Source organism: Macaca thibetana, chromosome 1 (genome assembly GCF_024542745.1).
Source record: "Macaca thibetana thibetana isolate TM-01 chromosome 1, ASM2454274v1, whole genome shotgun sequence".
NCBI classification, from domain to species: Eukaryota; Metazoa; Chordata; class Mammalia; order Primates; family Cercopithecidae; genus Macaca; species Macaca thibetana.
The window spans coordinates 118,373,138-118,390,355 of record NC_065578.1 but is presented as its reverse complement, the minus strand read 5'-3'; the positions used below and the strand labels follow the sequence as shown (position 1 = coordinate 118,390,355).

At 39.8% G+C, this 17,218-nt stretch overlaps 1 protein-coding gene and 1 pseudogene across 4 annotated transcripts in view; both read left to right on the top strand.

Annotated features, from left to right (window-relative positions):
- The window catches only part of WARS2 (tryptophanyl tRNA synthetase 2, mitochondrial), a 290,547-nt gene that overhangs the window by 179,734 nt on the left and 93,595 nt on the right, over positions 1–17,218 (top strand). The gene's annotated exons all lie outside the window — the stretch shown is intronic.
- Positions 3,409–8,197, top strand: LOC126931129 (40S ribosomal protein S3a-like; annotated as a pseudogene).

The window sequence follows — 17,218 nt, the reverse complement described above, 5'->3', positions numbered from 1 at the left end:
CAAACATTGTACTAAGTTGACTGGCTCTTCATTAAGAGGAAGTGTGGGAAAGTAGATCATGCATGACTATTTGGATCAGCCAGGCCTGGCTCCACCACCACATTTTAAATGTGATTCCAGGCAGTTTTTTGACCTCACTAAACCTAAGTTGTCTCATGTGCAACGTGTTAATAATACTCCTCACATTGTAGGAATTTTATGTAGATTTGAAATCCTACCATATATAAAGTTCCTTGGCTACGGCACAGCACCTGGTAGGTCCTCCCTGCTTGATGATGACTTCTTCAATAATATATAATTCTATCCAGCAACCTTTCTCTTTTTATCACTCTTAGTAGGATTTTTCCCATTGCCATACTATTCTTTCCCCCCCTAAAACGCCCCCCAAAATCAGTCTGACTATGTTAATCTCCCAAAAGCAGGGTTCTAATTATGTTGTTCCCTTGCTGAGAAGCCTGTGGGGGTTTCTGATAAAGTCCAGACTTCCCACAGAACGTTTAAAACTTTGCACAGTCCAGATCCAAAATACCTCTCTAGACCATTGCTATCTTACATAGATCCTTTGCCCTAGAGTTCACAAAATTTCCAAGTTTCCTCAGAGCGACTCCCTTTTACTTCCTTATTAATGCCATTGCCTCTTCTTGGAAAGGCCTTTCTTCTTATCCTTATCTGTCTGTATTCTATCATTCTTTAAAAACAAAACAGAAATATGTACAGCTTTCTGCAGTATCAATTATACTACAATGAAGTGTTTTAAAACAAACAGCAACAAAACAAATCTCATGTATAGGTTCTAAAAACTTTGTTCTGAAGCTGGAAATGATTGCTTCCATTTTGAAATTTTATAGGACATTGTCTTTCTTATAGAAAAAAAATACATCGTTTATACTCTGTCTTTGTGTATAGGCATTTGCTTTAAGATAGATGGAAGAGCATGCTCTTTTTCATTTGGACCTTTTGTGAATACCTCAGCAGAAAACAGTTTAATGTGCACCATACCACAGGTACAGCATAGGTTGCTACTCAACAGGCAGACCTCACCAGGCAGTATGTTTCTAGAGGCCACCACCAGTCATGAAAGATAGGAAGATTCTTCCTGTTGAGCCCTGGCTGTGATAACTATGTGTGTGAGAAAATGAGTTATTATAATAATAAAGATTTAATTCTTAAATCTTTGGCATAATAACTCCTATTACAGGAGGAGCTCAATAAGTATTTAATGAGTGAATGAATTCAATGAAAAAAAATCAATGACACAACACATGAGACAGTGCATGGCATTGTCATCAAGGAGACTGCTGAACTTAAACCATACATTTTTGTGTGCATTTTTATTTTTTTAATTACAAAAGATGTGTAATGTTTGCTGCAGTTAATAAGTGATCTTATTGCCCCAAGTATCCACATGTTTATAAATGATTGGAAGGTCATACTAATCATTTAGAGAAAATTTAGAGAAAATTTATTTCAACAATTTTCTCTAAGAGGGTATGAATTTCAAACTTCTTGCTTAACTGACTTTTATTGCCACTCTGGCCCTAATAGTATTTTTCACAGGTACCACTAATTATACTAGGGTTTGCCACCTCTTTATATTATACTGAGGTTTGTTACATTTGTATATAGAAAAGTGTAGACATACTCAGGATTAAGATGAAAAGATTTTAAGTATGGTTTTGCCTCAAGGAACTGTCTAGTTCATAAATGTGCCATATTATCTATATAACCACTGATGTGGTATTTGCTTTTATAATCCAGAGTATGCTTTCTTCTACTTATAAAGCAAATAAAAAGCTCATTGATTGTATTGACATTGCCTTTTCTTTTTTTTTTCTCATTTACCTACCTTAAGCCCCGTTTAAGCAACCTGTTAAACCATGCCTAGCATTTTTGCTCTGTAGATCTTGGTATGCCCTGCATAGATCAAGAAAACAGCCCTAGGTCTCACTGCACCGTTACGTGATGTAGATAGGCCATTTGTAAGCTAATGCAACTTCATTTTTCTTTGCACCTTGATAAATGCAGAGAAATGTGGTTCAAACAGATTTTATATCTATATAACCAAGGTTTTGCAAAGAATTTATATTTTCTTCTTTTAAAGTGGCCAGTGATATTATAGTAGTTGGTCAGGAAAGCTTTATTGCAATGCTTGCTTACCAAATTGTCATTACATGTTTAATAAAACCTTAAATCGTGCTATATCATATCTGTTAGAGAGAATGGGATTCTTTTTTTTTTTTTTTTTTTTTTTTTGAGATAGAGTATCGCTCTGTTGCCCAGGCTGGAGTGCGGTGGTGCAGTTAGAGCTCACTGCAGCCTTGATGTCCTGGACTCAAGTGATCCTCTTTGTGATACTCACCTTCCTGCGTAGCTGGGACTACAGGCACAGGCCACCACATTTAGCTACTTTTTTTGTTTTTTATTAAATGCAAGGTCTCACTATGCTGTCCAGTCTGATCACAAGCTCCTGGGCTCAAATGGTTCTCCTGCCTCAGCCTCCCAAAGTGTTGAGATTACAGGTGTGAGCCACTCTGCCTGGCCAAGAGGACAGGTTTGGTTGCAGCATCTATCTGGTAAATCTATGTCTAACTGTATTCAGGCTGCTATAACAAAATACCATAGACTGTGTATCATAAACAACAGACATTTATTTGTCACAGTTCTGGAGGCTAGGAAGTCCAAGATCAAGGTGCTGAAACATTCCATGTCTGGTGAGGGCTTCCTTCCTGGTTCATTCTCTGAGATCTTTTTTATGAGGGCGCTGATCACCTCCCAAAAGCCCCACCTCCTAATGCCATTACATTGGGAATTAGGTTCCAACATATGAATTTTGGGAGGACACAAACATTCTCTTGCAGTCTGTGACTACAGTGGCCAGACATCTTGTAAAATCCAGAACCAGTTATACTTTATAACCATAAATCTTTAAAGTGTCTTTGAAATTTCAGTGTTTCAGCATTCACCTGACATCTCCTGCACTGTGTCTCACATTCTAAAATAGAACAAAACTTCTTTAGCAGACCACATTCCCTTAATTTTGATTGAAAATACATTAACATATCTAGGACTAAAATAGAGACACAGCTTGCCCTCTTGTCTGTCTTTTCCATCTAGCTAGCAGGGATTTTGGTCAGGCTTCCATTATACCTGTCTTTTGAAAGTCAGATGCTTACCTTTAGACCAACCATGTGGATATAGGGTCAGCCAGTTTCCATTTTGACCGCAAGTTAGAAGGAATGGGGAATGAGAGGGGTGGCTATTCAAAAAGGAGTAACAAAGCCATGACCACTGATGGGATTACTGTCAGCTGAATACCATTTAAATTCCATTTTCTACAGGGAGATCATTAAGAATAAAGCATGTACATTGCAGGGGTGGGGGGATGGGAGTGGGTGGGTGGCGGGGAATGTTAAATCAAGCTTTTTAAAATTTCTCTCAGTTCAAACCCTGGGGAGGAAACCAGAGTTGAGGAATTAAAAAAGGGAGACAGAGATGGCAGAAGAATCGTTAGAGTGTAGATCTAAGGATTCCAAGGGGGTAGAGAATGTCAAGAAGAAGAAATGAAGAGCAAGATAGTGACATGATAAGATAAAGACTAAAAATTATCCATTAGAATTTAACCTATAATCCCAGCACTTTGGGAGGCTGAGGTGGGTGGATCACCTGAGGAGTTTGAGACAAGCCTGGCCAACATAGTGAAACACCATCTCTACTAAAAAATACAAAAATTAGAGGCCAGTGGTTGTGGGTGCCTATAATCCCAGCTTCTCAGGAAGCTGGGGTAGGAGAATAGCTTGAACCCAGGAGGTGGAGGTTGCAGTGAGCCAAGATCGCACCACTGCACTCCGGCCTGGGCAACAGAGCAAGACTCTATCTCAAAAAAAAAGAATTTACAGTTGGTATTATCACTAAAGACATTAGCAAACAAAAGTTTTAGAAGAGTTATTGGTGAAGAAGTTCAGTTACAATGAGAGAAAACGTGAGAAAGTGAGTATTGCTCGTTTGAAGATCCTGATTGAGAAGGGAGTGAGCAGGTGAAGGAAGCTACAAAGAATGGCCTTCCCAAAAATTTTCTTGAAGGTAAGGTCTTTTGGGATGAAAGAAACTTGAACATGACTGTTAGAGCAAGTAAAGATGGAGAGATTGACGATACAGGAAAGAGATGGAAAGAAATGGGAAAAAATTTGTCCAGAGCAAATGATTGAACACTAGGAGAGTGGGAGAAAGGTAGAGATAGGTGTGGGTCTAGGTAAGTTTGCTGAGAATGGCGTGGGAAATCAAGGAGCTCCAAACACTGCTGAGCATCATTCTCTCAGATGGCTTTAGTCCTGAGGTGATGGTGTATGTTAGTGGGTTTGTGTATGGATTCTGCAATCGGTCTCCTTGCATTCAAACCAAAGTTCTTCCATTCAATAAATGGGTATCCTTGGGCAAGTTACTGAGCCTCTCTGTACCTCATTTTCGTTTATAACATGGAGAAGAACATTGAGATAAAAGCTTGAGCTAGACTGCCAGGATTTGGAGCTAGTAAGCTCTACTGCTTACTGGCAGTGTGACCTTGTGAAGTCACTTGATTTTCCTGTGCCTTAATTTTTTTTCATCTGTAAAACAGACCATAATAGTATATACCTCAGTTTTTGGCTCTCTGAGCAGCACCATGGCAGTTGGCAAGAACAAGCGCCTAATAAAAGGCGGCAAAAAGGGAGCCAAGAAGAAAGTGGTTGATCCATTTTCTAAGAATGATTGGTATGATGTGAAAGCACTTGCTATGTTCAATATAAGAAATATTGGAAAGATGCTAGTCACCAGGACCCAAGGAATCAAAATTGCATCTGATGGCTTCAAGGGTTGTGTGTTTTAAGTGAGTCTTACTGATTTGCAGAATGATGAAGTTGCATTTAGAAAATTCAAGCTAATTACTGAAGACGTTCAGGGCAAAAACTGCCTAACGTCCATGGCATGGATCTTACCCGTGACAAAATGTGTTCCATGGTCAAAAAATGGCAGACAATGATTGAAGCTCACATTGATGTCAAGACTACTGATGTTTACTTGCTTCATTTGTTCTGTGTTGGTTTCACTAAAAAATGCAACAATCAGATATGGAAGACCTCTTATGCTCAGCACCAACAGGTCCTCCAAATCCGGAATAAGATGATGGAAATCATGACCTGAGAGATACAGACAAATGACTTGAAATAAGTGGTCAATAATTGATTCCAGACAGTAATGGAAAAGACATAGAAAAGGCTTGCCAATCTATTTATCCTCTCTATGATGTCTTCGTTAGAAAAGTAAAAATGCTGAAGAAGCCGAAGTTTGAATTGGGAAGACTTATGGAGCTTCATGGTGAAGGTAGCAGTTTTGGAAAAGTCACTGGGGACAAGACAGGTGCTAAAGTTGAACGAACTGATGTATATGAACCACCAGTCCAAGAATCTGTTTGAAGTTCAGACTTATAATAGTGGCAAATAAAAAATCCTCTATTTGTGGGAAAAATATCCAAATAGTATCTACCTCAGAGTGTTACCATGAGTGTGAGAATTCAATGAGTTAATATTTGTAACTATGTAGAACAGTGCTAGGCACACTGTAGGTATTATGCAGGTTTTTAAAAAGGGTTTTATAAGCAGGGTTGAGAGCCTAATTGAAATTAGAAATTGCAAATTAGATTTGGAACAAAATTCTGCATTATTTTGAGATTTTCCCCCCCCCCAAAACTGCTCAGCTAGTAAGGGGTATAAGTGAAGAATGAGTTCTCTACCCTTGATCCACGATTGGAGTTTTTGTCTTGGCTAGGGGAGCTGAGGTTGCTCGGGAGAACATAGTCCAAGTGATGACCTTGGGGCCAGGCTGGGTAGGGAAGAAGAGAAGACAGGTAGGGAGTGCTGTATCAGCAAAAAATGGAAAAATCAAAGGCTGTGATTTCTAAATAAGGTTGAAGAGCACATATAGTGGGAATTAGAGAATGAAAGAGTTAAAAGGTAGAAGGTTGCAGACTGAGTAGAATATTGACATTTATGATTTCAAAAATGGAGAAATTCTGTGTAATGGCAAGGCCCAGGGTATAACAGGGGAATAAAGGATTGAGGTTGAGGAGATGCAACAAATGTATTGAATGCTAGTATATTGGATAGGTAGTCTACCTGACAATTGAATTCTCTTGGAGAATAGAATTTGAGGCAGAGAGACAGCCAGCTTCCTAATCCTTTAATCAGTTTAGAAGAATATTCAAGAGGTGGAAAGATAACAACAGAGGCTGAATAAGTGTAAATATCTACTCTTCTCTCGTTTATGTAGTCATGTAAAACTTTTTGGACCCATTGTCTTCTGAATGATTAGAAGACCCTGTTCAGTGGAGGATTATTTGAATATGTCACCTGGTGAATTCTGTCCTCATCTCTAATTCATGAGAGTAATGAAGTTGTGAGTATTTTATAGTATTGATTCAACAAGTATTTAGTGAATACATATTATGTGGTAGGTATTGGAGATAGACCAGTGAAAAACAGAAATCTTAAATTCCAGTAGGAGAGACAGACAACAAGTAATTAAGATATATAGTATGTTAGATAATAGTGATATGGAGAATGAAACAAAGCAAAGCAGGAATCAGGAGGTAGGTAGCCAAAGGGTACCACAGTTGTAAATTGGGTGGTCAGCAGAGGCCTCCAAGAAGGTGACTTTTAATGGAAGACCTGAAGGTGGTGAGAACATGTACAAAGTAGATATCTGAGGGAAGAGGATGCGAGGAAGAGGAAAGAAGAATGGAAAAGCCATGAGGTGGGGGCTAAACTGTCATGTTTGAAGACCAGCATAGAGGCCAGTATGGCTGCAGGAGAGTGAGCATTTTCTGTAACAAATACTATATAGCACTTACTATGTGTTGGATACTTTTCTAAATACTTCACAAGTATTAACTCATTTAATCGTTATATCAACCCTATAAGACGGTACAGATGAAGATCTGTGAAACAGATGTTAAGTAACTTGCCACACAAGCAACAGAATGCGCACAGCTAACAAGGGTGAAGAGCCAGGACCTTAACCTTGGGGTGGTTTGCATTATGCTGTTCATTATAGTAATAATATACGAAGTCAGATGGCTAATAGGAGGGTGGACGTGGGGAGGTCAGTTGTATAGAACCTTAGAATAAATTGTAAAGACTTTGACTTTTTCTGGCATTAAATTGGGAAGTCATGGGAAGGTTTTGTGTGGGAGAATAGCGTGATATGATGTAAGTTTTAAAGTCTCACTCTGGTTATCATGTTAAAAATAGAATATAGAGGAACAAGAGTAGAAGCGAGGAGACCAGGTAAGAGGCTACAGGATTCAAGCAAAAGGTGATGGTGGCTTGGACTAGGGTGAGTGGTGAAGGTGGTTTCATGAGACGTGATCAGGTTCTGGATATTTATTTTATTTTTGTATTTTATTTCATGTCATTTCATTTCATTCCATTTTTTGAGACAGAGCCTCACTCTGTCACCCAGGCTGGAGTGCAGTGGCGCTATCTCGGCTCACTGCAAACTCCACCTCCTGGGTTCAAGCGATTCTCCTGCCTCCGCCTCCCAAGTAGCTGGGACTACAGGAGAGCGCCATGCCTGACTAATTTTTGTATTTTTAGTAGAGACGAGGTTTCACTGTGTTGGTCAGGCTGGTCTCGAAATCCTGAGTTCAAGTGATCTGCCCACCTTGGCCTCCCAAAGCATTGGGATTACAGGCATGAGCCACCACACCCGGCCATGGATATTTATTTTAAAGCTAGAGCAAATAAGATTTTCTGACTAATTAGATGGAAGATGAAAGAAACAAAAGAGTCAATGATGATTCCAAAGTTTCTGGCCAGAGCAACTGAAAGAATGAATTTGCAATTTACTGAGATAGAAAATAATGTAACAGTAACAAGATTTTGGGAGGGAAGATCAGGGATTATCAGGAGTTAAGTTTTAGGCAAATTGAGTTTAGATGCTTAGTGAACATCTAAGTGGAAATGTCAGGTAGGCAGTTACACATGTGAGACCAAAGCTTAGGGGAGAGATATAGATGGAGATGTACATTTGAGAGTCCTCTGTATAGACTGTGCTGAAAGCCTTGAGATAGGGTATGATTATCTGTGCAGTAGGTTTAGAAAGAGAAGAGAGGAGTGGAGGGGAAGGATGGGAGGGGAGGGTGAGAAGGGAGGGGTGGTTCCAGTACTAAGCCTGTGAACATTCCAACATTAAGTGGCTGGGATGATGAGAACCAGACAAGATCTATTATCCAGATAAGTATAAGATAAGTAGGAAGTGGTAACATGCTGGAAGCCAAGTTAGGAAAATGTTTTATAGACTAACATTAATGTGTGTGTGTGCGCGCATGCACACAAGTGCATGCTCTTGCACACAGTCAAAAACACCCTCTCCCCCAAACACACATGTCTTATATGTAGATGGAATGATGAGGAGTATCAACTACTTTTCTTCAATAATTACCATAGTCTGTACTTGCAGGCAGATTTAATTGGGAAGCCAAATTATTAAGTAAGATAGCTTGATGGGTATGGAATCAGAGCAAAGGGAGTTCACTGAAGCACTTCATTGGCTAAGGTAATCAAGCTATCATTATCCAAAGATCCATCTCCAGTATGGGACACACCTGTTCCTTGAGCAACATATTGCTGGCCTGTGCCATAGTGCCAACTCACTTGGGCAGTTCTTTAAAACCCAAGGCCAAAGTTTTCCCAGTAGAGCTTCTTTTTTAAAGCTTCCACCCCTCAAGGGGACATATTCTTTCTTTAGATATGTTGATGTGCCTCATTTTGTTTCTATAAGTGTATTAAGTCTTGTCCTCAGAGTTCTTATACTTTTTGAGGGGGGTGGGTGGGGTCACTATTTACTTTGATTAAAATGTTGACCTCCTATCTTGAAAAATGTGTATATGCATTCTCAAAACTGCATACAGTTTCACAAGTTCATAAACCCAAGTTAAGAACTCCTAAATTTTTTTTCCTATCCTCAGCTGATTTTTTCTTCTCAATTTCTCTTACTATTCTTTTTTTTTTCTCCCTCACCCTCCTCGCATCCATTTCCCCAAATCCCCAGAGTCCATTCTGTCATTCTTATGCCATTGTGTCTTCATAGTTTAGCTACCACTTGTGAGAACATACTGTGTTTGATTTTCCCATTCATGAGTTACTTCACTTAGAAGAGTGGTCTCCAACTTCATCCAGGTTGATGTGAATGCCATTATTTAATTCCTTTTTATGGCTGAGTAGTATTCCATGGTATATATACCACATTTTCTTTACCCACTTGGTTGATGGGCATTTAAGCTGGTTCCATATTTTTGCGATTGTGAATTGTGCTGCTGTAAACATGTGTGCCTAGATGTCTTTTTCATAAACATGACTTCTTTTCCTCTGGGCAGATATCCAGTAGTGGGATTGCTGGATCAAATAGTAGTTCTGCTTTTAATTATTTAAGGAACCTTCATAGTGTTTTCCATAGTGGTTGTACTAGTTTACATTCCCACCAGCAGTGTAAAACTGTTCCTTCTCACCACATCCACGCCAACATCTATTACTTTTTGATTTTTAAATTATGGCCATTCTTGCAAGAGTAAGGTGATATCACATTGTGGTTTTGATTTGCATTTCCCTGATAATTAGTAATTTTTATTTTAGCATTTTTCCATGTGCTTATGGCCATTTGTATATCTTCTTTTGAGAATTGTCTATTCATGTCCTTAGCCCACTTTTTGATGGGATTGATTGCTTTTTTCTTGCTGATTTGCTTGAGTTCTTTGTAGATTCTGGATATTAGTCCTTTGTCAGGTATATAGATTCTGAAGATTTTCTTCCATACTGTGAGTTGTCTGTTTACGGATTATTGCTTTTGCTGTGTAGGCACTTTTTAGTTTAATTATCTTGGTTTTTGTTCCGTTTGCTTTTGGGCACTTGCTCATGAATTCTTTGCCTAGGCCAATATCTAGGAGAATTTTTCTGATGTTATCTCCTAGAATTTTTAGGTTTCAGGTCTCAGATTTAAGTCTTTGATCAATCTTGAGTTGATTTTTGTATAAGGTGAGAGTAGAGGATCCAGTTTCATTATTCTACATGTGGCTTGCCAATTATTCCAGCACCATTTGTTGAATAGGGTGTCCTTTCCTCACTTTATGTTTTTGTTTGCTTTCTCGAAGATCAGTTGGCTGTAAGTATTTAGCTTTATTTCTGGGTTCTCTATTCCATTCCATTGTACTACGTGCCTGTTTTTATACTAGTACTATGCTTGTAGTAGTTTGAAATTGGGTCATGTGATGCCTCTAGATTTGTTCTTTTTACCTGGTCTTGCTTTGGCTATGTGGGCTCTTTTTTTGTTACATATGAATTTTAGGATTGTTTTTTCTAGTTCTGTGAAGAGTGTTAGTGGTATTTTGATGAGAATTGCATTGAATTTATAGATCGCTTTTGGCAGTATGGTCATTTTTACAATGTTGATTCTACCCATTCATGAACATGGGATGTGTTTCCATTTGTTTGTGTCATCTCTGATTTCCTTCAGCAGTATTTCATCGTTTTCCCTGTAGAGATCTTTCACCTCTTAGGGTTAGGTATATTCCTAAGAATTTTATTTTATTTTATTGCAGCTGTTGTAAAAGGGGTTGAATTCTTGATTTGATTCTCAGCTTGATTGCTATTGGTGTATAGCAGTGCTACTGATTTATGTACGTTGATTTTGTATCTGAAACTTTACTGAATTCATTTATTAGATCTAGGACCTTTTTAGATGAGTCTTTTTTTTAATTTTTTTTTTATACTTTAAGTTCTAGGGTATATATGCACAACGTGCAGGTTTGTTACATATGTATACTTGTGCCATGTTGGTGTGCTGCACCCATCAACTCATCATTTACATCAGGTATAACTCCCAGTGCAATCCCTCCCGCCTCCCCCATCCCCATCGTAGGCCCTGGTGTGCGATGTTCCCCTTCCCGAGTCCAGGTGATCTCATTGTTCAGTTCCCACCTACGAGTGAGAACATGTGGTGTTTGGTTTTCTGTTCTTGCGATAGTTTGCTGAGAATGATGGTTTCCAACTGCATCCATGTCCCTACAAAGGACACAAACTCATCCTTTTTTATGGCTGCATAGTATTCCATGGTGTATATGTGCCACATTTTCTTAATCCAGTCTGTCACTGATGGAGATTTAGGTTGATTCCAAGTCTTTGCTATTGTGAATAATGCCGCAGTGAACATACGTGTGCATGTGTCTTTGTAGCAGCATGATTTATAATCCTTTGGGTATATACCCAGTAATGGGATGGCTGGGTCATATGGTACATCTAGTTCCAGATCCTTGAGGAATCGCCATACTGTTTTCCATAATGGTTGAACTAGTTTACAATCCCACCAACAGTGTAAAAGTGTTCCTATTTCTCCACATCCTCTCCAGCACCTGTTGTTTCCTGATTTTTTAATGATTGCCATTCTAACTGGTATGAAATGGTATCTCATTGTGGTTTTGATTTGCATTCCTCTGATGGCCAGTGATGACGAGCATTTTTTCATGTGTCTCTTGGCTGTATGCATGTCTTCTTTTGAAAAATGTCTGTTCATATCCTTTGCCCACTTTTTGATGGGGTTTTTTGTTTTTTTCTTGTAAATTTGTTTGAGTTCTTTGTAGGTTCTGGATATTAGCCCTTTGTCAGATGAGTAGATTGCAAAAATTTTCTCCCATTCTGTAGGTTGCCTGTTCACTCTGATGGTAGTTTCTTTTGCTGTGCAGAAGCTCTTTAGTTTAATGAGATCCCATTTGTCAATTTTGGCTTTTGCTGCCGTTGCTTTTGGTGTTTTAGACATGAAGTCTTTGCCCATGCCTATGTCCTGAATGGTACTACCTAGGTTTTCCTCTAGGATTTTTATGGTATTAGGTCTAACATTTAAGTCTCTAATCCATCTTGAATTAATTTTCGTATAAGGAGTAAGGAAAGGATCCAGTTTCAGCTTTCTACTTATGGCTAGCCAATTTTCCCAGCACCATTTATTAAATAGGGAATCTTTTCCCCATTTCTTGTTTCTCTCAGGTTTGTCAAAGATCAGACGGCTGTAGATGTGTGGTATTATTTCTGAGGACTCTGTTCTGTTCCATTGGTCTATATCTCTGTTTTGGTACCAGTACCATGCTGTTGTGGTTACTGTAGCCTTGTAGGATAGTTTGAAGTCAGGTAGCGTGATGCCTCCAGCTTTGTTCTTTTGACTTAGGATTGTCTTGGTGATGCGGGCTCTTTTTTGGTTCCATATGAACTTTAAAGCAGTGTTTTCCAATTCTGTGAAGAAAGTCATTGGTAGCTTGATGGGGATGGCATTGAATCTATAAATTACCTTGGGCAGTATGGCCATTTTCACGATATTGATTCTTTCTATCCATGAGCATGGTATGTTCTTCCATTTGTTTGTGTCCTCTTTTATTTCACTGAGCAGTGGTTTGTAGTTCTCCTTGAAGAGGTCCTTTACATCCCTTGTAAGCTGGATTCCTAGATATTTTATTCTCTTTGAAGCAATTGTGAATGGGAGTTCATTCATGATTTGGCTCTCTGTTTGTCCATTACTAGTGTATAAGAATGTTTGTGATTTTTGCACATTAATTTTGTATCCTGAGACTTTGCTGAAGTTGCTTATCAGCTTAAGGAGATTTTGGGCTGAGAGGATGGGGTTTTCTAAATATACAATCATGTCATCTGCAAACAGGGACAATTTGACTTCTTCTTTTCCTAACTGAATACCCTTGATTTCTTTCTCTTGCCTGATTGCCCTAGCCAGAACTTCCAACACTATGTTGAATAGGAGTGGTGAGAGAGGGCATCCCTGTCTTGTGCCAGTTTTCAAAGGGAATGCTTCCAGTTTTTGCCCATTCAGTGTGTTATTGGCTGTGGGTTTGTCATAAATAGCTCTTATTATTTTGAGATACGTTCCATCAATACCGAATTTATTGAGAGTTTTTTGCATGAAAGGCTGTTGAATTTTGTCAAAGGCCTTTTCTACATCTATTGAGATAATCATGTGGTTTTTGTCTTTGGTTCTGTTTGTTTGCTGGATTATGTTTATTGATTTGTGTATGTTGAACCAGCCTTGCATCCCAGGGATGAAGCCCACTTGATCATGGTGGATAAGCTTTTTGATGTGCTGCTGGATCTGGTTTGCCAGTATTTTATTGAGGATTTTTGCATCGATGTTCATCAGGGATATTGGTCTAAAATTCTCTTTTTTTGTTGTGTCTCTGTCAGGCTTTGGATTCAGGATGATGTTGGCCTCATAAAATGAGTTAGGGAGGATTCCCTCTTTTTCTATTGATTGGAATAATTTCAGAAGGAATGGTACCAGCTCCTCTTTGTACCTCTGGTAGAATTCAGCTGTGAATCCATCTGGTCCTAGACTTTTTTTTGGTTGGTAGGCTATTAATTATGGCCTCAATTTCAGAGGTTGCTATTGGTCTATTCAGGGATTCAACTTCTTCCTGGTTTAGTCTTGGGAGAGTGTAAGTGTCCAGGAAATTATCCATTTCTTCTAGATTTTCTAGTTTATTTGCGTAGAGGTGTTTATAGTATTCTCTGATGGTAGTTTGTATTTCTGTGGGGTCGGTGGTGATAACCCCTTTATCATTTTTTATTGCATCTATTTGATTCTTCTCTCTTTTCTTCTTTATTAGTCTTGCTAGCAGTCTATCAATTTTATTGATCTTTTCAAAAAAAAACTAACTCCTGGATTCATTGATTTTTTAGAGGGTTTTTTGTGTCTGTATCTCCTTCAGTTCTGCTCTGATCTTAGTTATTTCTTGCCTTCTGCTAGCTTTTGAATGTGTTTGCTCTTGCTTCCCTAGTTCTTTTAATTGTGATGTTAGAGTGTCAATTTTAGATCTTTCCTGCTCTCTCTTGTGGGCATTCAGTGCCATAAATTTCCCTCTACACACTGCCTTAAATGTGTCCCAGAGATTCTGGTATGTTGTATCTTTGTTCTCATTGAATTCAGAGAACATCTTTATTTCTGCCTTCATTTTGTTATGTACCCAGTAGTCATTCAGGAGCAGGTTGTTCAGTTTCCATGTAGTTGAGCGGTTTTTATTGAGTTTTTTTAGTCCTGAGTTCTAGTTTGATTGTACTGTGGTCTGAGAGACAGTTTGTTATAATTTCTGTTCTTGTACATTTGCTGAGGAGGGCTTTACCTCCAATTATGTGGTCAATATTGGAATAAGTGTGATGTGGTGCTGAGAAGAATGTATATTCTGTTGATTTGGGGTGGAGAGTTCTATAGATGTCTATTAGGTCCACTTGGTGCAGAGTTGGGTTCAATTCCTGGATATCCTTGTTAACTTTCTGTCTCGTTGATCTGTCTAATGTTGACAGTCGGGTGTTGAAGTCTCCCATTATTATTGTATGGGAGTCTAAGTCTCTTTGTAAGTCTCTAAGGACTTGCTTTATGAATCTGGGTGCTCCTGTATTGGGTGCATATATATTTAGGATAGTTAGCTCTTCCTGTTGAATTGATCTCTTTACCATTATGTAATGGCCTTCTTTGTCTCTTTTGATCTTTGATGTTTTAAAATCTGTTTTATCAGAGACTAGGATTGCAACCCCTGCTTTTTTTTGTTCTCCATTTGCTTGGTAGATCTTCCTGCATCCCTTTATGTTGAGCCAATGTGTGTCTCTGCATGTGAGATGGGTCTCCTGAATACAGCATACTGATGGGTCTTGACTCTTTATCCAATTTGCCAGTCTGTGTCTTTTAATTGGAGCATTTAGTCCATTTACATTTAAGGTTAATATTGTCATGTGTGAACTTGATCCTGTCATTATGATATTAGCTTGTTATTTTGCTCGTTAGTTGATGCAGTTTCTTCCTAGCCTCGATGGTCTTTACATTCTGGCATGTTTTTGCAATGGCTGGTACCCATTGTTCCTTCCCATGTTTAGTGCTTCCTTCAGGATCTCTTGTAGGGCAGACCTGGTGGTGACAAAATCTCTAAGCATTTGCTTGTCTGTAAAGGATTTTATTTCTCTTTCACTTATGAAACTTAATTTGGGTGGATATGAAATTCTGAGTTGAAAATTCTTTTCTTTCAGAATGTTGAATATTGACCCCCACTCTCTACTGGCTTGGAGAGTTTCTGCCGAGAGATCTGGTGTTAGTCTGGTGGGCTTCCCTTTGTGAGTAACCCAACCTTTCTCTCTGGCTGCCCTTAACAGTTTTTCGTTCATTTCAACTTTGGTGAATCTGAGAATTATGTATCTTGGAGTTGCTCTTCTCGAGGAGTATCTTTGTGGTGTTCTCTGTATTTCCTGAATTTGAATGTTGGCCTGCCTTACTAGGTTGGGGAAATTCTCCTGGATGATATCCTGAAGAGTGTTTTCCAACTTGGTTCCATTTTCCCCCTCACTTTCAGGCACCCCAGTCAGACGTAGATTTGGTCTTTTCACATAATCCCATACTTCTTAAAGGCTTTGTTCATTTCTTTTTCCTCTTTTTTCTTTAGACTTCTCTTCTCGCTTCGTTTCATTCATTTGATCCTCAATTGCTGATACTCTTTCTTCCAGTTGATCGAGTCTGTTACTGAAGCTTGTGCATTTGTCACGTATTTCTCGTGTCATAGTTTTTATCTCTGTCAGTTCGTTTATGGCCTTCTCTGCATTGATTAGTCTAGTTTTCCATTCTTCCATTCTTTTTTCATGATTTTTAGTTTCTTTGCACTGGGAATGTAATTCCTCCTTTAGCTCTGAGAAGTTTGATGGACTGAAGTCTTCTTCTCTCAACTCGTCAAAGTCATTCTCCGTCCAGCTTTGATCCGTTGCTGGTGATGAGCTGCGTTCCTTTGGATGGGGAGATGCGCTCTTATTTTTTGAATTTCCAGGTTTTCTGCCCTGCTTTTTCCCCATCTTTGTGGTTTTATCTGCCTTTAGTCTTTGTTTATGGTGACGTACTGATGGGGTTTTGGTGTGGGTGTCCTTCCTGTTTGTTAGTTTTCCTTCTGACAGTCAGGACCCTCAGCTGTAGGTCTGTTGGAGATTGCTTGAGGTCCACTCCAGATGCTGTTTGCCTGGGTATCAGCAGCGGAGGCTGCCGAAGATAGAATATTGCTGCACAGCGAGTGTTGCCATCTGATTCTTGCTCTGGAAGCTTCGTCTCAGGGGTTATGCAGCCCTGTGAGGTGTGAGGTGTTGGTCTGCACCTAGTGGGGGATGTCTCCCAGTTAGGCTACTCAGGGGTCAGGGACCCACTTGAGTAGGCAGTCTGTCCATTCTCAGATCTCAACTTCCGTGCTGCGAGATCCACTGCTCTCATCAAAGTTGCTAGACAGGGACATTTACCTCTGCTGAGGTTTCTGCTGCTTTTTGTTTAGCTATGCCCTGTCTCCAGAGGAGGTGTCTACAGAGGCAGGCAGGCCTCCTTGAGCTGTGGTGGGCTCCACCCTATTCGAGCTTCCTGGCAGGTTTGTTTACCTACTTAAGCCTCAGCAATGGCGGGCGCTCCTCCCTCAGCCTCGCTGCTGCCTTGCAGTTAGATGGCAGAGTGCTGTGCTAACAATGAGGGAGGCTCCGTGGGTGTGTGACCCTCCCGGCCAGGTGTGGGATATAGTCTCCTGGTGTGCCATTTGCTAAGACCCTTGGTAAAGCGCAGTATTGGGGTGGGAATTACCCGATTTTCCAGGTGTTGTGTGTCTCAGTTCCCCTGGCTAGGAAAAGGGATTCCCTTCCCCCTTGCACTTTCCAGGTGAGGTGATGCCTCGCCCTGCTTCAGCTCTCGCTGGTCAGGCTGCAGCAGCTGACCAGCGCTGATTGTCCGGCACTCCCCGGTGAGATGAACCTGGTACCTCAGTTGAAAATGCAGAAATCACCGGTCTTCTGTGTCGCTCGTGCTGGGAGCTGGAGACTGGAGCTGTTCCTATTCGGCCATCTTGCTCTGCCCTCCTGTATTCTTCTTGGATGAGTCTTTGGGTTATCTAGGTATGCAATCATTTCATTGCCAAAGAGCAACAGTTTGACTTCCTCATTACCAATTTGGATGCCCTTTATTTCTTTCTCTTGTCTGATTACTCTGGCCAGGTCTTCCAGTACCATATTGAATAGAATTGGTGAATGTGGGTATCCCTGTCTTATTCCAGTTCTCAGGGGAAATGCTTTCAACCTTTCCCCATTTAGTATAATGTTGCCTGTGGGTTTGTCATAGATCTCTTTTATTACTGTAAGAT